This window comes from Hemitrygon akajei, chromosome 13, assembly GCF_048418815.1.
Source record: "Hemitrygon akajei chromosome 13, sHemAka1.3, whole genome shotgun sequence".
Classification (NCBI taxonomy): Eukaryota; Metazoa; Chordata; class Chondrichthyes; order Myliobatiformes; family Dasyatidae; genus Hemitrygon; species Hemitrygon akajei.
This window is the reverse complement of record NC_133136.1, coordinates 19,835,270-19,858,183: the sequence shown is the minus strand read 5'-3', so window position 1 is coordinate 19,858,183 and position 22,914 is coordinate 19,835,270. Positions and strand designations below refer to the sequence as shown.

General features: G+C 40.1%; 2 long non-coding RNA genes across 3 annotated transcripts in view; one reads left to right on the top strand and one right to left on the bottom strand.

The window, feature by feature from the left end:
• Positions 1-2,010: 2,010 nt before the first annotated feature.
• Positions 2,011-18,235, bottom strand: LOC140737469 (uncharacterized). The gene is made up of 3 exons (XR_012101165.1): positions 18,198-18,235; positions 14,801-14,853; positions 2,011-2,162 (listed from the first exon to the last, which is right to left on the bottom strand). It is a non-coding gene; the product is annotated as an uncharacterized lncRNA (long non-coding RNA).
• Positions 18,236-21,674: 3,439 nt separating this feature from the next.
• The window catches only part of LOC140737468 (uncharacterized), a 76,750-nt gene continuing 75,510 nt past the window's right edge, over positions 21,675-22,914 (top strand). For both annotated transcript variants that reach the window (XR_012101163.1, XR_012101164.1), the window contains exon 1: positions 21,675-21,738. This is a non-coding gene — a long non-coding RNA (uncharacterized lncRNA). The remainder of the gene's footprint in view (positions 21,739-22,914) is intronic.

Sequence of the window (22,914 nt, the reverse complement as noted above, 5' to 3'; positions counted from 1 at the left end):
AATCAGCTTGCTTGCATTCAACACATGCTTATGGAAATTCTAACAAATTTCAAAGCTAATCACATTGAAAAGCACAGAAAATGCTGGAAGAACTTATCTGCTGAAGGAGGCTGGATGAAACCGAAGGCTGGAAGATCAGGTAGCATCCGTGGAGGGAAATAAACAGTCTTGTAACTTACAGCAATATTTTTATATGTTGCGCAGTATTGCTGTCACAAAGCAACAATTTTCATGACATTTGTCAGTGATAATAAAGCTAATTCTGATTTTGAGTAGTTCCAATTGTGGGGAGAAATGTGGCCGTGATATATCGGCCTACATCTACTACCATCATAAATGTGTTGTTCAAGCAAAGTTACTACTCTGTGTTAATCACTTTTAACACATTTTGGTTGTTTAAATTCTTTTGAAAGGCCTTTGAAAGCAGAGAGATTACTTCGGTATCTGCTATTTGAAGCCTTGTTGAGACTTACAGATAATTCCTATCACAAAATGGCCATGGCATTGAAGTTTAGAGGACATTGGAGTAGGTAAGTTAAATATGGCATAAGACTTTATGCGACTAGATATAGAACAATACACCCAAACAAATTTTAGTTGTGTTTGTTAATAGTAATCACCTGCAGGCAGACTTTGCTCAATGTATTTTACAGTGAGTGTAGAAATTAGTTCACATTGTTTTACAGTAATGTTAAAAAACAAAGATGACATACCGGTAATTTAAATACACAAATCATTAATCTCAGAGTTGGAGAAGAACTTGGAATGGGATGGAGAAGATCCAGCTGTCATGAATCATTCACTAATGACATCGGACCAGACTAAGAAAGAAGTTCTGCTGAAGGATTATGAGGAATTCAGGGTAAAATTCAAAAGCAGTGCCACAAACATTATAGCATCCAGATTATTATATGTGCGACAAAGGATAAATAAGATTAGATGTAGATTAAAGCATGCTGTTTTTGAAAAGGTGAGGATAATACGATTATGTTGAGTAAGTGCTTCACTTGAATCACGCTGGGACCAGTACTCCAGTGAATTGTGAAACTGGGGTTGTACACAGCGCTTTAGGCTAAGTAGGAAGTGGGTGGGCTCCAAGAACAAAGTGTTTCATAAATCAGGAGGAAATGAGAGAACAGGACAGTGCTGGAGATATTGACAAGCAAACTGATGGGATAGGGCTGAAATAGCAAACAAAAGTAGAAAACAAATCCAGAGTTGGTGGAACCACTAAAAATTCAAAGCTTAACTGCTTCTCTTTGAACGCACTTATTTGTAACAAAGAGTTGTCAGCACAGTATGAGTGTGATTTGGTAATTATTACAGACACATGGTTGCACGGTGACCAGGGCTTTTCTTAAATTATTTAAATTCCCCTGAATGAGTTTAATATGCTTGATCAAGTCAGCATAATTTTACAAAACGTAAATCGTGTTTGACAGATTTGTTCCTATCCTTTGAGGATGTGACAGGAAGAATTGTTAGAAGGGGACCTATTGGTGTAATGTAGTTTGATTTCCAAAAGGTGCTTGATAAGGTGTCACGTAAGAAATTGGTCCGTGAATTAAGAATCCCATATATGTACTAAAGGAAGTGTGTTAACATGGATTCAAAATTGGCCGACACATGGAAAACAAAGAATTGGAATAAATAGATCCATTTCAGGCTGGAATATCTTGGAATCAGTTCTTGGTTTTCATTTATTTGCTCTTTATGTTAATGACCTGGAGGAATGAATGAACTATTAGATTTCTAAACTGGTGATGATACAGATGTAACCCTTAGGTTCGCTGGGCTGTATTAGTCTAGGGAAAGACACTCTCTGGCCCCACCAAACTTGTGAAATCTTGTTTGTATGGATGCTGCGTGATGTTTTCCCCTGATACAAATCACTACCACGAAATAACAAACGGTACATCATATGCAATTAAATGATTTAGCTTTATAATTCTTAATTTGACAAGAGGGTTAGTAAAGAAAACAAAAAGAAAAGGGCCCATTTTAATAGAACAGTCTCACATGCACGTTGGAGCTCATGGTTTTCCTGTCTGTTCGTCCTCCATTGATTTCCCCCAGGTTTTATCGACTTCTGACCCCATTCCATGTCCACTCAGTCTTGCAGTCTACGACCTCTCTGTTCTGGCATCTTCTCTCTCCTTCTCCTGCCGAGAAAAAGCCCGCAAATCCCTTCTCTCAGACACACAAGAAGAAACAACACGCCTCTCATTGGATGGTACACATTCCGAAGCTCCTGCTATCTCTAGTCGTAACCCAAATACTGCTGCTAGAGAGAAACAATTACATTAGCAGTGAAACCTTTTTCAGGGTGTTACACTCTCCCACCAACAAATTTAGTCATGTCCTCATGACGTTGAGATAATTCGCCACCTCTTCCTGCAAAGCACAAAGTCCAACCCAGATGTAAAAGGCAGTGACATAGCTCCCCAAATCAGTAGGGGCCACACTCTGTTCCCCTGGTGCTTTGTAGGCCAGCCTATCTGGTGGTCTCCAGCTTCTGTGAGAGCTCTGTACCCCCTCATCTACCTCTTCATGTTCCAACATTACTGGGGATACTTCTGGTCTACCTGGTGAACCCCCTCCCGGTCTATCACGCATGCCCACCTGCATATCTGACCCCTTTGTCCCTTGGCTAAGCTCTGCTTCATCCCTTGCAGGGTCCCACTATGAGAACTCGGTCTCCTGGCAGGAGTTGGGGGAACCTCACCTTCTGATCATACCTCTTCTTATTTCCTTGATTCTGCTTGGCAGCCATGACCCCAGCTAATTCGTAATCCCTTTTCAGCTCCCTTCTCATATTAGGCACATACTTCTGATAAATCTTCGGTGTTAAGTTGCCCTCGTCAGTCCCAAAACAAAGGTCAATGGGCAACCTTACCTCGTACCCAAACATCTGATTGTATGGCGAGTACCTGTTAGCTACTTTTCAGGTACATTTGTAACAGTGGACTAGACGTCCAATATGTTGGCTCCACCTGCTCTTCTTGCTGATGTCCAAGGTCCCGAGCAAGTCTGGCAAGGTCTGATCTTTATGGTTATCCAATATGCTTCTGTTTAAAACACATCTGTCAATGTGGTCAAACCTAAGTCCTTGCATAGGAGTGCAGGAATGTTTAGGGGAGGTGTGAGAGGTAAGTTTGTTCTTATAAAGAGAGTGTAAATGTCTTGGGTGCACTGCCTGGGGTGTGTGAGAGTTTGATACATTAAGGTCATTTAAGAGACTCTTAGATAGCCACTTGGATGGAAGAAAACTGAGGGTTATGGGTTATATTTGAGGGATGGAGTAGGTTTAAAGATCAGCACCACTTCATGGGCCGGAGGGCCTATACCTTTTATTTACAATACAACATGGTAATAGGCTGTATCTAACCTAATGAGCCCATGTCACCCAATTACTCCCATGTGATCAATTAACCTACTAACTTGTACGTGTTTGGAATATGGGAGGAAACTGATACACCAGGAGGAAACTCACACAATTACAGAGAGAACGTACAAACTCCTTATAGAAAGAAGCAGAATTGAACCCAGTTGCTGGTGCTGTAATATTGTGCCACACCTGTACATAGTACTGTACTGTTCTAAATCCTGTATATCTTTGACTTGAACACCCTGCATTGATAATGAACACCTTAGATCAGATTGCAGAAGGAGCAATTATTTGTCACCATTATTTTCTGAGGTGAGTTAGCCATGAGTTGGGGCATTTGTGTTACTCTATCTCTCTATAGAATCTATCTCACAAATGGTGGTTTATTATTGTTCCACAGCTCGGCACTGCAGTTGATGGTGATCGCCAATTCACTGGATTTACATCCTTTTCCATGTCTCTGCTACTTAGAGTGAAAAATAATCGTCCAAGCGAGTTGACAGTGGTGTGATTAAATGGTGCCTTCCCTGACTGAATTTAAATGGTGTGCTTAAATGTGCTTGCTGATGGAGACATTGATTGGGACAATAAGTTCGTGGAATCTAACTCTGAAAAAGCTAATCCTATTTCATTTCTGAAAGTAATTGATCCATTCCTGGGATTCTTGCAGGTGGGGATTGTTCAGGTGGGAATTGTAAATGTATCACAAATCATTCAGTCATCTGTTCAAACTCCTGTCCTGGCTACATCCACACCATATGTCTTCAGATATATTTGCTCAATTGCAACAATCTGATCACTCAACTTGACAAATGATTAATTAACTTTGAATGTGGCAAATTAGCATTTTATTCTTCAATTTAAAATCAAAACCACTTTTCTTGTCACTGACGAATGTCATCTATAAACAGACCTTAAATATAATGTGAGGTCGAGAGCCAGGCTGCAGAAGGAAGCAGGGAGAAGCAATTGTTTATTATTAAGCTATGGATAACAATTGTACATTTAAACAACATATTAAAGCAGTCCAGTGGTTTTGCAATTGACAAATGCTGAATCCAGTTTCTCATGAAAGAAACAGAGGAATGCAATGTTGATTGCTAAAGGTACTGTGTACAAACAAAACTTATTTGAAATCCATTGCTGTATGTTTTTTTTTCTGAAACTGAAGAAACTTTGATAAACTTGAGCAATGTACAGTCCCAAGAAAATCAAACTTCTAGGATATTAAAATTCTAACATAGGAGATGTGCGGAATTATTGTGGGCATTAGAAGATTGGAGAAGACCAATCTAAAGGAATTTCTGAACCACCGTTTCAGTGATAAAAAGTGTTCAGCATTTGGGGCAGATTATTTTTTTCTGTACATTAATCTTATGGAGCCGCAGGCTAAACAGAAATGATAGATTTAGGATTACAGCCATTGAAACATAATATAAGTGTACTGATTAATCCACAAGTGCCCTCCACAACTGGATAATGTCAAATCTTCCTACCTAGTGCCTCCCTTTAGGAGCTCTAATATCATATCGCACAGAAAGCCTATCTGTCCGAACACTTCTGTACATTTTAACTCAAAATACAAGCAAATTTTATTATCAAAATACGTATATGTCACCATATACAACCCTGAGATTATTTTTCCTGCCAAAATACTCAGAAAATCTACAGAACAGTAACTATAACAGGATCAACAAGAGTGCAGAAGACAACAAACTGTACAAGTGCAGATATAAATAAATAGCAATAAATAACAAGAACATGAGATAACAAGATAAAGAGTTCGTAAAGTGAGATCATTGGTTGTAGGAACATTTCAATGATGGAGCAAATGAGAGAAGTTATCCCCTTTTATTCAAGAGCCTGAATGGCTGAGGGACAGTAACTGTTCTTGAACCTGGTGGTGCAAACCCTGAGGCTCTTGTACCTTCTACCTGATGTCAGCAGTGAGAAGAGAGCATGACCTGTGTGGTGGGTATCTCTGATGATGGATGCTGCTTTCTACAACGGTGTGTCATGTAGATGTGCTCAATGGTTGGGAGCTGATCCACTACCTTTTGTAGAATTACTGTACAGTGGTATGACTATACAGTACAGCTATGCATAGTTTTTTGGAGTGTATGGGGTGTCAGGGACAGATAGCACCTCTGGTGAAGGGGCTTGTCGTGTTCCTTCCAGGGTAGCTCACTCACCTTTGGTCCCCACTGAGCACTCAGCTCTCACCTATGGCTCCAAGAAGCTGTTTGCATGTGACAGCAGCCACTCTCTGCTACACTGCTTTGACAGACAGGTTAAACTAGGTGAAGGTAGCAGGCAGCTTCATACCTCAGTGAGATGGGGACACACCTATCCTAGCGTGTGGAGTCAGCTCCGGCGGACTGGGTGAATGAAACCTACAGTGAGATCCAATGGCTAGGAAAGGCGGTACTGTTAAAAAAATTAAGGAAGATGTGGCAAGATGGACCCTGATTCCTTTTTTCAGTCTCAGTTCAAGGATTGAGTCTATTAAAATGAAAATACTGCCCAGACTGTTATATCTCTTTAAGACCCTACCAATAGAGATTAATCAAAATCAATTCAATGAATGGAACAAGATGCTATCAAGGTATATTTGGCAGGGTAAAAGGCCTAGAGTTCATCTCAAAACTTTGCAATTAGCAAAAGAAAAGGGGGGGATGGGGCTTGCCTTCTCTTAGAGATTATTATTTTGCAGCACAGTTGAGAGCTGTGATATGTTGGTGCAACCCATCATATGACGCTCAATGGAAAAACATTGAGGAGCGGGTACTTCCCATCCCCATACAAGCAATTTTGGCTGATAACAACCTGCAAAGGTACATAAATACTATTGATAACCCATGGGTGAAATTGACTCTTAAAATATGGAAAACCACTATAAAAGAATATAATCTCAAGGGAGCTATTGCAATTCTTAAATGGTGTGCATATGACTCTGATTTTACACCAAATAAATTGGATGCTAGATTTAAGGACTGGACAGCTAAAGGAATAACAGTTCTTTGCAACATAATGAAAGAAGGAACACTGTTCAGTTTTGAAATGCTTAAAGAGAAACACTTATTAGAAAAACAAGATTTTTACAAATGCAACAATATGTTAATAAGACGCTTAAAAATGTAACCAAGGCAAATACATGCTTGATAGAGCTCTTTAGAAAAGCATATAATTCAGATAACGGTAGTAGAATCATTTCAAGCATGTATAAGGGGTTGTCAAATCTTAAAACACATTCGACTTCATACATTAAAACAAAATGGGAGAAGGAAGGAGGGATAATTATATCTGAGGAAGAATGGACAACAATATGGAGGTATCAATGGAAGTGTATCAATTCACAGAAATGGACGGAGTTTGGATGGAAAAACTTGATAAGATATTTTATTACACCCTCTCAGAAATCCCGTTATGATAGTAACCTCCCTGTTTGCTGGAGAAATTGTGGAAATCAAAATGCAAATCATTATCATATTTTTTGGGACTGCCCTGTTATCAAAAACTATTGGAGGGGGGTACACAATGCCCTACAAGATATCTTTAAATGTGAAATACCCTTGGAGAGTAAGACCATATATTTTGGATATATACCTCAAGAATGGTTGAAAAGAGATAAATATTTAATGAATATACTGTTGGTGGCTGGTAAAAAGACTCTTACTAGGAAATGGTTATCACGGGAGAGCCCAACTTTAAATACAATGGAAATTACAATGGACATTTACAAAATGGAGAAGCTAACAGCATCTGTTAATCATAAGCTGGAACAATTTGATTCTTACTGGGAAAATGGTTTAACTACAAATGCCTCACAGGCCTGATTTTATTCTCACAAATCAATGAATCTGTTGTCCAAAAAAGATCACTCTCTACTTGTACGTAGTTCTTTCCTTTTGCTTGTTTTTTCTTTCCACTCTCTTTCTGTAAGTGTATACCTCAGATAAATACTTTGTGGAGATTTGTTATATATATGATTAGATGATGTATATGTACAATGTCTGAAATACATCTTATGGAAATGTTTGTTTGATGAACTTCAATAAAAAAATAAATTACAAAAAAAAAGGAAAGGCTGTACTGTAATGCTTTGTGGAGAGTGATAGTGACAAGGCACAGAAGACATCATGATCACTCACTGCAACCGAGGAAGACCCCAGTTTATGTTGCTTGTTCGTACCACCGGACCCAGACCTCTGAGGTCGAGAGAGTGGAACTGCCTCAGTGCAAAGGGTTTTCCATTTTAAACGTTTCCTATCATCGTCGGACACGATGGACAATCACCAATGCATGATTCTATAAGAGTAAGTTTGTACAAGCACTATAATCACACCTTTTGAGGTATCAATATTCTTAAATTAACTAATAATCCAATTCTGATATGTTCTTATGTGTTACTTTCGATCACCTGAATATATGAAAATGTGATTTATCAACATAATGATGGAACATGCAATGAACTGCAGCTAACATCTGTTTAGCTAACACACATAAAATGCTGGAAGAACTCAATAGGACAGAAAGCATCTATGGAGGAAAATTAGCATTTGGTATCTCAACCGATACCTCTCACGAAGACTCGAAGTCTCCGTGAGCACATGGACTGAGAGACAGATAGCAGCAGGGATCACAGAGGGGGAGCAGCAGGGAGGGTCTCACAGGATTCCTGAACAGAGAAGGAAAGCTTCTACAGCTGGGGTAGCCAGCCTCTTTCATGCCATGGAACCTGACCATTAACCAAAGGGTTTGTGAACCCAAGTTTGTGGACTCACCTCTTCTATCTCCCTGTCTATATTTTTTTAAAACCTCATATCCCTGAGACATTAAACACCTATTATTGTCCCTCTCTCAACTAAGTCTCTGTAATGGCTATAACATCATCGTTCCATGTGTTAATCCATGCTCTCAGTTCATCACTGTAACCATAATACAATGAGCATTAAAATACACGCACTTCAAACTATCCATCCTATTATGTCTATTACTTTGCTCCTGCCCATTTTTACTGGCTCTCGAACCTAACCTCCATCCCTCCACTTTCTGACCAGGTGCTCTGGTTCCTATCCCCTGCTAAAATAGTTTAAACCCTCCCAAGTGGCACCAACAAATCTTCCAGCCACGGTATTCATTCCCCTCTTCTACAAGTCACCCTGCCTCAGCAAAGTTTCTAATTATCCAAGAACCCTGCCCCCTGCACCAGTTCCTTAGCCTCTCATTCACCTGTAATATTATCCTATTCCTCGCTTGACTAGCACCTGGCACTGGAAGTAATCTAGAAATTACTACCTTGAAGGTCTAACTCCATATACTCACTGTGTAGGACTTCTTTCCCCTTACTACCTCTGTCATTGGTGCCAAAGTGCACCATAGTCTCTGGTTACTCACAATCCTCCTGAGAATCTTCTGCAGCTGCTCTGGGACATCCTAGACCCTAGCACCATGGAGGCAACACATCATCCTCTTTCACAGTCACAGAATCTCCTGTCCATGAATCTCCTATCACTCTGCCTTCCCCATTAAGCTTCAGAACATGCCACAATATCACTGGCCTTGCTGTTGCTACTGTGTTCTGATAGGTCTTTCCTCCAGCAGTATCCAAAGGGATATGTTTGAGGCTAAGGGGAATGGCCACAGGGGAACCCTACACTGACTGCTTACTTCCTTTACTTCTCCTGGTGATCTTTCACTCTGGTGTGATCACCTCAGTAAAGGTTTCATCTATAAGGCTTTCAACAACGCCCTCCCCCCACCCCCCCCCCCCCCCCACGTGATCCTGAGTGCATCCAGCTCCAGTTCCTTGACCTTGTCAGTCAGGAGCTGATGTTGGGTGTACTTCCTGCAGATGTAGTCATCAGGGAGACCATTAGATAATCTGCAGTGCCACATCTTTCAGGAGAAGCATCCCACTGCCTTAACTCCCATCCTACCTACACATTTTTATATATTTGGCTCTAACTTCTTAAGCTTAAGTTCTACAGTCAACAAATTGATTTAAAAGACTCAGCTCTCTCAGCCTCCACCTGTTCATGCTGAAGCCTGTTGAGCCAAAGTCTGACTACTCTAACACTGGCCCACTCAAACATTGATTGCTCCCACAATGGTCACTTTACTTCAACCTTGCTTCTTTTTATTAGTCCTCGGTATGTTATTTATAACCCAAGCAACCCCCCACTCCACTGACAAGTCCCAAGAGGACCCACTCACTTTTTAAAACTGACACAAAAAGTCTACAAGGAACTGTCTCCAACTTTCTCCATAAACTCCCACCCTGCAGACAAGCCCCAAAAGGCCCCCAAGCTTTTCAAAACAGACAAATAAAGTCCACAAGGTTAATAATAGGATGTCATCAAGTACTCTTATAATAGGATGTCCTGATTGGTCACACACAAGTTGCAGAAAGAACTCAGCAGGCCAGGCAGCATCTATGGATGGGAATGAGTAGTCAGCGTTTCATTCATGAGTCCTAATGAAGGGTCTCTTACTGAAACATTTACCATTTATTCTCCCCATACATACTGCCTGACCTACTGAGTTTCTCCAGCATTTTAGGTGTGTTGATCCAAATTCCCAGCATCTACCACCTCTTTTTTGTCTGGTTTTCGGGATGTGTTGATCTTCTTGAGAGTGGATAGTGTTGGCCTCCCCGAGGCAAGTGCCATTTTCTAACATGTGCCTTGTGCATAATGGGAAAACCATTTAGTTTTGAGAAGTGTGTCATTTGGCACAGGATACACAGCCTCTGAATTGCTCTTGTTGCCTCAATATTCTTGGGGCTGCTCCAGTTAAGTTTCTTGTCAATGAATGTATTCACCAAAAGTTTAAGAACTGAGGAATGAACATAGTAACAGATCAGTAGAGTGAAACACAGAGACATAGAAAACCTACAGCACAATACAGGCCTTTGACCCACAATGCTGTGCCAAACATATACTTATTTTAGAAATTACCTAGGGTTATTCATAGCCCTCTATTTTTCTAAGCTCCATGTGCCTATCTAGGAGTCTCTTAAAAGACTCTATCGTATCTGCCTCCACCACCGTCGCCAGCAGCCCATTCCATACACTCACCACTCTCTGCATAAAAAACTTACCCCTCACATCTCCTCTGTACCTACTTCCAAGTGCCTTAAAATTGTGCCCTCTTGTGTTAGCCATTTCAGCCCTGGGAAAAAGCCTCTGACTATGATCAATGCCTCTCATCATCTTTGTGGTAACTTTGTGGGCCCCAATTGCAGTTTATGTGCTGGTGGACTTTGTCACTTGGACAATGAAATGGTGGGCAGTTTATTCCAACTGGGTTTATGCTGCTGTTCGTTTCCTTATCTTTATGGACATTTTACTTCCCTATCCATCCCCCCCCCCCCCCACTCCCTCTGGATGTCTCCTCTTCCCTCTCCAGAGCATTGCAACTTGTGTTGTGATGCAGCTGCTGAGATGCTGCATGCCTTCTGCATTTCAGGCATGGGCGAACTCAGACCGAGCCAGAATTTCCTTTCCTTTTCCCTCTTTCCCCTTCACCCACCAATCCAGAGATGCTGAGCCTCTGAGTTCCGTTAATTCAGTACATGTAAGGCAGGGGTGTCAAACTCATTTTAGGTCACGGGCCGGATTGAGCAAAATGCAGCTTCATGCGGGCCGGATCAGTCGGACGCGTGTGAACGCAGCTTTCGTTGCCTCCGTTTTTTCAGCCTGCTCTCATGTGTCTCAGTCTCTGCTATAACTACAAAGTGTTTCACTTTACAAATTCCATTTCTTATGAAGAAGTCTGCTGAGCAAGACTGCCGAATAAACACTAAAAACCCTGAAAACCTGGTACCTGAATAAACTCAGCATTAGCCATGTCATACGCCATAGGCGCTTCGATTACTGGGGCCAGCTTTAATAGTAATTAGATATTATCTCGCGGGCCAAAGATAATTCCACCGCGGGCCGGATTTGGCCCGCGGGCCTTGAGTTTGACATATATGATGTAAGGAATCGAAAGTGAGGATTTCCAGACCTACGCGTGCTTCAAAGATGCTGCATATGCCTATTAAACCACACAGTGTGATCTTACACTTACACTTTTATTTATTCTGTGCATCCTTCACCTCACAGAAACACTGTACAGGCAGTAAAGGATGGGTGCAGGTAGACTTTGGAGAGTGACAGCTAACTGGATGGGCACTGTTAATTATAGGGTGCTGGAGATGTTGACACTGCAAAATCAGATCACACTTGTAACTACAGTCAAAAATACAGAGCTTAAAATGATACATGTTTTTAACTATCTTTCTCTCAAGCAAATTCTACTTTGAATTGATAAATATTCAAGGTACTGAAAAAATCTATGGCTTACTAAGGATAATGGTGATTTTTGGATTGAGGTAAGATTGAAATTAATGATTTTCACAGACAAGCTGATCATCAGCAGTTTATGATACGTTTGCGCTATCTTTGTCTCTAAAATATCTTGATTATTGCTCAAATTGTATTGGTAACCTGGCACTCCCTCAAGCAGCTAATCAGGGGCAGTCTGTAATGGTGAGTGTCACAGTTGATTAGTTAGTGGCACATATCACAAGTGAATTTAATCTTGTCCTCATTTGGTAGACAGAAAGTTAGAAGGATTTTCTTCTTGGAAACTGAAAGGAGATTACTCTTCTCCAATCTGGGTGCATGGTGGCTCTCTAGTTTCCATGACTGAGAAAACCTGGCAAAACAGTAGGCTTAAATCTGAAAACATCCTTGACTATACCAAAGTCAAAATCGAGTTTATTGTCATATGCACAGTAGCGTAGTAATTTAGTGAGTTTCAGGTAAATCACTTACAAGTGAGAAGTAGTGAGACCAAAGATATGATAAGACCAAAAGGGAAATTAAATACTTAAGTAGCAAAATAAAAGAAATGTCCAGCCAAAATGCATTCTGTACAATTCAGAGAAAAAGTTCCAAAATTCTATTTTCATTTGCATTTAGATTCAGTTACATTGCTGTCAATGAAATTGGGCAGTAACTGATAAATGTGTCTGTCACAACACAGGTGACTATGCATTAAAGCTCAAGATAAACTTCCTCTTTGATATCTTTAAAGTATCCAGCTAGTATCTGCTACCTGAAGGGGTTACTTCTTAGTCATTATTAACTACTATTGCATCATTAAAAAATACATTTATCATTGATCATTATACTTATATTTCAGTACTAAATTCAATGGGCAATTCATGCATTGATCAGCCCACCACCCTCCATCTCAAAGTTCAAAGTTCAAAGTAAATTTATTATCAAAGTACAAATATGTCACCATATACAGCCCTGAGATTTGTTTTCTTTCAGGAATACTCAGAAAATTAGGAAACAATAGAATCAATGAAAGACCATACTCAACAGGATGGACAAACAACCAATGTATAAAAGTCAACTAATTGTGCAAATACAAAAGTAAAATCATAATAATAAATAAACAAGCAATAAATATCAAGAACGTGAGATGAAGAGTCCTTAAAAGTGAGTCCACGGTTTGTGGGAACAGTTCAATGATGGGGCAAGTGAAACTCAGTAAAGTTATCCCCTCTGGATCAAGATCCTGATGATTGAGGGGTTCGGAAGCTGGCAGTGTGGGTCCTGAGGCTCCTCTACCTCCTTCCTGATGGCAGCAGTGAGAAAAGAGCATGGTCAGGGTGATGGGGGTTCTTGATAATGGATGCTGCATTCCTGCACATTCCATTGCACCTTACAATGAAACCAGAGGTGATACAACACTTATCTACTCAAGGAACCCGAGAAAAATCACAGTATTTATAGCCTTCCAAGCTCAGGATTGATTTTAACAATTTTGCATCATCACCACTGCTATTCTTGGAAGTCTAGCAATAATTGTGTTTGGTGATTTACAGGTCCCATAGAAGCAAATTTCTTATGCAGTTGCCACCTATTTTGCTTTGAGCTTTCACCACATATCACTGAATCTTCTAACACATTGTAAGGATTCTTCTTACTCTTACTTTTCCAACCAATGATTTGTCAGTTCCTGGGTTTATTTAAAACCCGTTTCACTGCCTCCATTTTCTTTTACTAATAAAAGTTCAACGCCCTAAAATGTAAACTGTGTTTCTTTCTCCGCAGTTGCAACTTGACTTGATGACTTAGTGAGCATGCCAATCATTTTCAGCATCAGTGGTATTTTTCAATGGTGTTACAACAGTATAATTTCCATTAGAACAAAAAAACAGAGCAATAAAGTACAGCAACAGGGCCTTTGGCCCATGATGTCTGCTGAAATGTTGTCAAGTTAAACTGACTCCCGTCTGCTTACACATGGTGTACATCAACCCCAGTCTGTTCATAATCATGCCTAAGTGCCTCTTAAGTGGCTCTATCACATTTACTTCCATCATCTCGCCAAGCACCCACTAATCTCCTTTAAATTGTCTCCATCTTGCCTTAAATCTATGTCATCTTGTATTTTGTATTTTCACCCTGAGAATAAAAATAATCAATCTACCCTGTAAACAAAAGAGACTCTACAGAATCTGGTAATCCAGAGCAACACCCACAAAATGATGGAGGAACTCAGCATTATCTATGTAATGAATAAACAGTTGATGCTTCAGGCCGAGACCCTTCATCAGAACACTCCATCATTTCCATGCTGCGTTCCTTTAGCATTTTCTCTATGTTGCTCAGTCTACTGCATCCGTGCTTCTCATAACTTTAGATACTTTTATTAGGTCAGTCCACAGCCTCTGACACTCCATAGAAAACAATTCAAGTTTGTCCAATCTCTTCTTATCACAAACATTTTCTAATCCAGGCTATACCTTGCTGGTACAAACAAAAAGCTGGAGGAACTCAGCCGATGAGGGCAGCATGGCAGTGTAGCAGTTGTCATGATGCTGTTACAGCTTGGGGTATCAGTATTTGGAGTTCATTTCTGGTGTTGTCTGTATGGGGTTTTTGCATCCTCCCCGTGTACAAGTGGCCTTCCTCTAGGTGCTCAGGTTTCCTTCCACATTCCAAAGATGTACTGGTTAGTGGGTTAACCCTTACATACTGTTCGGGTCAAAGTTGACCCGTTTTGACATTTGACAGCTGTAAAAAACACCCTAAATGCCATTTTTTTTAGCCAAAATTTGATGACTTTTCCTGAAGTGTCCCAAAATGCAACCCTATCCAGGCTAGGGTTAAATAGGTGGGTTGCTGGACAGTGTGGCTTGTTGGGCTGGAAGGATCTATCCACCCTGTTTCTCTAAATATGTGCATAAATAAATGTTTTGAGGGTAATGGACAGTGGATGTTTCAGATCATCACCTGCCACCTGGGCTGAAAACAGAGGGAAGGTAGGAGCAAGAGTGAAAAAGCAAAGTAAATCCAGATGAATCAAAGACCAGGTGAGCAAACTATCTACCTTTTCTTTACATACCTAATTCATCCTCTTTTGAATTTCAAGATGTTGCTGGATTCCACTGGAGAAATCTAGAATAACAAAAGTACAATTTTACTGTCGATATTTATCTAACCTTGTGTTCTGATTGTAACAGTGGAAGAGATTTTTCACTTCAAATTGGCAAGTATTGGGCAGAAGAGAATGGGCACACCACCTTGCCAGTTTCTGGCCATTACAATTATAGCCATAATTCAGGCAATTGTTTGCATCTATAAATTGTGAAGTTTCCCCTACAAATTCTGATTAACGATTATTTTTATTCCCTGAAATTTACACATGAATATTTCTAAGAGCAAAAACAGTTCAGGTGTCGCTTTTAACTATGAATTCCAATCCAATGACCAGTTATTTGCAGAATTTGAACTTGCACGTTCAAAAGATCGAGAAAGACCTGAAAAGATAGGATGATTCTGGAAAACATGTAAATAAAAGTTATGCATCTCATTGTTAATTAAAATGCAATAAATACCTAACCATGGACACAGAGTGTTTTGCAGGTTATATTCAAGTGTTTTGCTAACCCGCAAAGTAACAGTGATAGGAATAAGATTACAGTGTCTTTCTTTCTTTGCAGAATTTTTCGCTTTTTGAGTTGTTTATTTGAAAGCCAGCAGGAAGTTAGGGTGAATTCACTGATCCAAAAGAAATTCTGTTTGTTAATGAATCATTATTTGCTTTTGAGCAGGAAGGAAAATATTAGAGATTTCCCGGACAGAGGGGTCTTTGATCTCAATAGATTAGAATTCAAAGTTCAAAGTTAATCTTTCATGGTGAGCATTTGGTCCATAATGGCAGACGAGGAAGCTCTTGAACTGAACAACAGTTTTATCGTGATAGACACAAACAGATCAAGCACCATTGCCCAGAGAGTGAACTAAACCAGTCTTACACCGACGGGGGAGGTCACCATCACACACCCCAGTTACAGTTAGGGTGATCCACAAATACACAAGCAAATAACTGTATAACCCAAGCTAAAATGTAACAATAAATGAACTGGAAATTCCCACCATAATCCCACAAAAGCATTTTAACACAAGAACAATAAACAGTGCTGGTCATTAGAAATGCAGGGGCAGGCTGTGGACCACGCCCCCACCCAGAACGTCACAATATTACCGAAGTACATGTAGGTCACCATGTACAACCCTGAAATTCATTTTCCAGCAGGCCTGTTCAATACATCCACAATAGAATAATAACCATAATAGAATCAATGAAAGACTGCATCACCTGAGTTTTCAACCAGCGTGCAAAAGACAACAAACTGTGAAAATACAAAAGGAAGGAAATAATAAATAAATAAACAAATGAACAAACAAATATATATCAATAACATGAGATGAAGAGTGCTTCAAAGTGAGCCTATTGGTTGTAAGGAACATTTCAGTGATAGGGCAAGTGAAGTCCAGTGCAGTTATACCCTTTGGTTCAAGAGCCTGATGGATGAGGAACTCCTTCTGAACTTGGTGGTGTGAGTCTTGAAGCTCCTGTACCTTCTTCCTGATGGCATCTGTGAGAAAAGAGCATCACCTGGGTGGTCAGCACCCCCGATGAGGGATGATGCTTTCCTGTGACAGTGCTCCATGTAGATCTGTTCAATGGTGGGGATGGCTTTAGCTGTGATGGACTGGACTGTGTCCACTACTTTTGGTAGAGTTTTCCATTCAATGGCATTGGTGTTTCCATACCAGGCTGTGATGCAATCAGTCAATATACTCTCCACCAGACATCTATGGGGGTTTGGCAAAGTTTTAGATGCCATGCCAGATCTTCACAAGCTCCTAAGCAGGTAGAGAGACTGCAGTGCTCCCTTCATAATTGTACTTATGTGCTGGGCACCGGACAGATGTTCTGAAATGATAACACTGAGGAGACTAAAGTTGCTGATCCTCTGATGAGGATTGGCTCATGGAACTCTGGTTTCCTCCTCCTGAATTCTATAATCAGCTCCTTCATCTTGCTGACATTGAGTGAGAAGTTGTTGTCATGGCACCACTCAGTCTGATTTTCAATCTCCCTCCTATGTGCTGATTCAGCCATTGAAAGTGGTGTCATCAGTAAAGTTGAATATGGCATTGGAGCTGTGTTTATCCACACAATCATAAGTGTAAAGCGAGTATCGCAGTGGGCTAAGCACACAGCCTTGTGAAGCACCTGAGCTGATGGAGATGGTGAAGGAGATGTTGCTCCAAATCCGCACTCATGGGATCTGCAGGTGAGGAAATCAAGGATCCAATGGCATGAAGGAGAAATTGAGGCCAATTTCTTGAAGCTTATTGATTAGATTTTGAGGGGTTGATGACAAAGAATGCTGAGCTGTAGTCGATAAAGAGTCTCCTGATGTATGCATCTTTCCTGTCCAGATGTTCCAAGGTTGAGTGAAGAGCCTATTAGATGGCAGCAGCTCTGGACCTCTTGTGCCAGAGGGCAAATTTGAACAGATCCAAGTCACTTTACAGGCAAGAGTTGATATGTTTCAGCACCAACCTCTCAAAACACTTCCTCACTATCAGTGCAACAGGACGCAAGTCACTGAGGCAGGTTACCATGTTCTTCTGAGGCACCAATATAATTGAAGCCTACTTGAAGCAGGTGGGTACCTCAGACTGCTGAAGCGAGAGTTTAAAGATCTCAGTGAACACTCCAGCCCGTTGATCTGCGCAGGCCTTTAGTACTTGGCCAGGTACCCCATCTGGGCCAGATGCTTTTCATGGGTTCACCCTCCTGAAGGATGCTTGAATGTCGACCTCAAAGACTGAAGTCACAGTAATATCAGGGGCTGTGAGAGTTCCTAATGGCTCCTCTATGTTTAGAAGGTCAAAGTGAGCATAGAATGCATTGAGCTCATTTGGAAGCAAGGCCCTATTTTCACCTATGTCACTTGATTCTACTTTATAAGAGGTGATAGCTTTCAAGTCCTGTCACAATTGTCCAGCATCCTTCATTGATTCGAGTTTAGTCTGGAATTATCACTTCACCCGTGAGATGGCTTTCCAGATGATTATACCTGGACCTGTTGTAACATTCTTGGCTGCCAGAGTTGAATGCCTCTGATCTGATCCTCAGCAGGATATGGTGAGGTACACGTACTTTGAATTGCAAGGTATTTCAGTCTAGCAATCCACTTGAGTTTTGAGATTTGGTTAGACATAGGACTTGCATTGTGAACATCCCAGCAAAACAGAATCAACAGAACCAAAAGTGAAATTAAAGGCCAAGATCACACTGTTGTTTTCCAAGGACCTTTTCAAAAACTTAATTAACCTGCTAAAGCAATTATGTTATATTCTTTATATTCTACTTGTCAGGTACATTATTTTGCATGTAATAATTTCTTTAAATATAATTAAAAATAAATATTTTAACTTGCTTTAGCCAGTAGATTTTCTGCTGTTTCTTCAATTCTGCCAATCCAAAGAGAGTGAAATTGTAGAAAAGATATTATCGGGCAAGGAGATTACTGCATGCAAGATAATTGGCTGTCTGCAAAGGCCAGATGTTCAATAAATATTTAGCTTCAGGATTATAGTGTCAGGGGACAAGGTCCAGCTCCAGGAAATGCTGTGAATCAAACTGAAAAGAGAAAATTTCCAAAAATAACATAATGCTCTGGAGAATGTTGTGTGACATCTGCGATAGGTGGAAACATTTCCTCGAATAAAATGGTAAATGTATGTATAGACTACAAACTCACAATTGCCATTTTCATTGAGCACATAGAAATCTTTTCCAATATGTAAATTTGATACCAACATAGATAATAAATCCTTGTATCTACTAGAAACTTACTTAACATTCAATAGACAGCTCCTGGCTTATTCCACAATAGAGAGTAATTTTAAGCAGATTAATTTAACGTCTACACTGAAAGTACTGAATGCGGGCTTCACCTGCATGATTTGCACATTAGTAATTGATTATCAGAATCAGGTTTATTATCACCGGCATGTGATGTGAAATTTGTTAACTTAGCAGCAGCAGTTCAATGCAATACATAATCTAGCAGGGAGAGAAAAAAGCAATAATAAATAAAATAAAACATATTAATAAACATACAAGTAAATCAATTACATGTATTGAATAGATTATTAAAAATGTGCAAAAAAAGAAATACTGTATATTAAAAAAAAATGAGGTGGTATCCAAAGCTTCAAAGTCCATTTAGGAATCAGATGGCAGAGGGGGAGAAGCTGTTCCTGAATCGTTGAGTATGTGCCTTCAGGCTTCTGTACCTCCTACCTGATGGTAACAGTGAGAAAAGGGCATGCCCTGGGTGGTGGAGGTCTTTAATAATGGACGCTGCCTTTCTGAGACATCACTCCCTAAAGATATCCAGGGTACTTTGTAGGCTCGTACCCAAGATAGAGCTGACTAGATTTACAGCCTTCTGCAGCTTCTTTCGGTCCTGTACAGTAGCGCCTCCTACCAGATAGTGATGCAACCTGTCAGAATGCTCTCCACAGTACAACTATAGAAGTTTTTGAGTGTATTTGTTGACATGTCAAATCGCTTCAAACTCCTAATAAAGTATAGCCACTGTCTTGCCGCCTTATGACTACATCAATATGTTGGGACCAGGTTAGATCCTCAGAGATCTTGACACCCAGGAACTTGAAGCTGCTCACTTTCTCCATTTCTGATACCTCTATTAGGATTGGTATGTGTTCCTTTGTTTTACCCTTCCTGAGGTCCACAATTAACTCTTTCATCATACTGACGTTGAGTGCCATGTTGTTGCTTTGGCACCACTCCACTAGTTGGCATATCTCACTAGTGTACGCCCTCTCATCACCACCTGAGATTTTACCAACAATGGTAGTATCATCAACAAATTTGTAGATGGTATTGAGCTATACCTAGCCACACAGTCATGTGTATATAGAGAGGAGAGCAGTGGGCTAAGCACACACCCCAGAGGTGTGCAATGTTGATCATCAACCAAGAGGATAAGTTATCACCAATCCACACAGACTGTGGTCTTCCGGTTAGGAAGTCGAACTAAAGGTAAGTACATGCAAATTATGGAAATAACAGAACAGAATCATAGAAACTGCTTTCTTAGAAGTTTGCATGGATTCAGTATGCCATCTAAATCTGTAACAAGCTTCTATAGATGCACAGTAGAGAATATCCTGGTTGCATCATGGACTGGTATGGAAACATCAGTGGCCAAGAATGGAAAAACCTACAAAAAGTGATGGGTGCAGCCCACTTCATCATAGCAAATGCCCTCTCCATCACTGTGCATATCTACAAAGAGCACAGCTACAAGAAAGCATAGGATCCCCACGTCCAGCCCATGACCTCTTCTCACAGCTGCCTTCAGGAATGAGGTACAGGGGTCTGTGTTCCCAAAGGCTATGGTTAGCTCATCTGGTAACTGAAGGGAGCATCCCAGTCTATGATGCAAGCTAACAGCTACAGATAAAGTGTAGAACAGGTAAATAGTAAGGTATAAGCTCTAAGCAAGTTAGATTGTGAAGGCAGGAATCCATCTTTTCATATTAGAGAACCATTGAATAGTCTTATAACAGTGGGGCAGAAGCAGTCCTTGAGCATGACAATATGTGCCTTTAAGTTTGTGCATTTTCCACCCAGTGGAAGAGGGGAGAAGAGATAATGTATAGGGTCAGGGGTCTTTGATTATCTGGCTGTTTTACTGACAGGCAGCAGGAAGTACAAACATTATCCATAGAGGGGAGGCTGGTTTCCAGGATGTGCTGACCTGTGTCTGTAGTTTCTTGTTGCCACATACACAACAGTTCCTGTGGCAAACTGTCATGCATCCAGGACATAAACAGAAGCAATTCAGCAGATACTGGAAACCTTGAGCAACACTTCGAAAATGCTGGAGAAACTCAGCAAGTCATGCATTATCTATGCAGGGGAATATGTCATCGGCATTTTGGGCTGCAACCCTTCATCAGGGCTCATGAGCACAGATGTGTCTCAGACTAAATAGCTGACTGTTTATTCCCCTTCATCGATGCAGTCTGATATGCTGAATCCTCTCGCATTTATGTGTAATTATTTTCTATGGTGCATCACTAAAAATTCAGAAGGATTGATGTCATCTGTAACTGGCTCCTCAGCTTTCTGACTAACCAGGAAAGCTTTAGGGTTAAGATTTTTGGTTATAGACATTATTATCAGAATTGAGAGCTTGAAACAGCAGAATATCTCTGATAGGGTGGGGTTGAAGTCATCATGGTGCTAAACTGTTGACGATGCATTCTATTAGGTACACGTGTTGGCATCTGGACTGAAAAACAAACAAAAAACAACAAACCCTGGAGCAATTTCTACCAGCAGGTTGTTTTATTGTGTGTAGTTAATAGGTTAATGAGTCTGTTAGAGAAAAAGGAAATCACATGCAAAGCTACAAGTAAAAAGTGTGGGATAGAGTGCTGTAAGAAATGCCTCACAGATCAGGATTTTCCTAGTGGAGAGAGACAGATTGAGTCAATATTGCAGTTCTACCACAAACTAAACAGCTAGTTACCTGAAATTGCTGACTTTGATATTCAGGTTCAACGGCTACCTCGTGGCCAGATAAACATGAGTTATTGTTTGTCAAGCTGATTTTGGGCTTTGTTAAGACGGTGCTGGAGACCACAGACAGATCAGAATGGGAGTGGTATGGAGAATTAACGTGGCAAGCAACTGGAAGCTCAGAAGGCTGAAAGCAAATACACCACGAAACGGTCACCAAATCTGTGTGTGGTCTGTCCAATGGAGAGAAGACAGAATTCTGAGCACCAAACCCAGTAGACTAAATCAAATAAACAAAAGACAGATATTGTGTGCTTTTGCTCACATGGAAAAGTTCCATGGAGATGGGCAAATAGGCCAGGGTGTTGTGAAGGGAGTAGTTACTTTCTAAATGCTAAGGAAGAAGGAACAATGGATCTGTAAGTGCAATTTCATTGAATTTATTTTTAAGTATGAACGGTTCAGCTAGACATAATTTTTACAACAGTTTATTGATGATGGCCGTATATTCTATGTGATAGAGTATATAGCCAGTTTTAAAGGATCAGAATGGCTTTGATTATTGCTGCTGTTTAGTAAAGATAAGTGTAAGATTTGTGTGTTGGTGAGTGGTAAATCTGGACAAATTGTAGTTACTAAGATATCGGAGCCAAAAAGTCAGACTTGGCATGAATGAACTTAAAGAATGCGAGTGTTTCAAAACATCACCATTTTGCCAAATGATGTTTATCTTAACACCTTAGAACGGGTGACTTCTTCATCACATTTAGTTTAAGTTTCCCTTGATTGAACCTAAGCTTTTAAAGACTTGTGAACTCAATCAACAATTTTAAAACTGACCAATATTTCCATGCTTTGTGTTGCCCAGACTACAGACTGTTCTTGAGCTTGGGCTCCTTAATCTAAATATTAAAAACAATTGTGGGTACATTTTCTCCTGACTAAAGCACAAAGAAGCAAAGATTTCAGAAACTGTAGATAAGATTTTGGCTCATCTTTTCTGTTCTCTAAACTAGATAATTAACCTTTGGCGTGAGTGATCATATATTAAGATCTGACAAAATTGGGCAATACGTTGATACGTGGCATAATCTTCACTTGTCAATAATTCTTCAAGTCTAATTTAAAAAGAAAGATCCTTTTGTTTTCCAAAACTGCTATCCATGGAATAGAACTCTCTCTAAAGTTAAATCTGAATCATTTACTATGTAGTAAAAGAATGCCAATTTAGTACACTTAATACCAAGTCTTTCAAAGTGTTATTTTCTGTGTGTGCTCCTTTGCAAGTTAAACTTATGCTTTAATTATTTTGTAGGCAATGAGATTTGCAATTCATTAAATCCGTTGCTTAAGCTATACCCATGTCTGAGATAAGCTCCTTATTTTTGCATTTCAGTAAACTATAAAATTTACAACCTCTACATCCATATTAAGTGTACATAAAATATGCACACACGTTAAGTTTTCAACAGTGTTTTGCAGAATCAAGATGGTTAATAAAAGCACTGTCATATGGAAGGGGCATATTTCCATTTAGCAGACAGGAAAGAAAAAGCTGAGTAATGGCATTTTAAAATGAAGAACGAAAAAGCTGT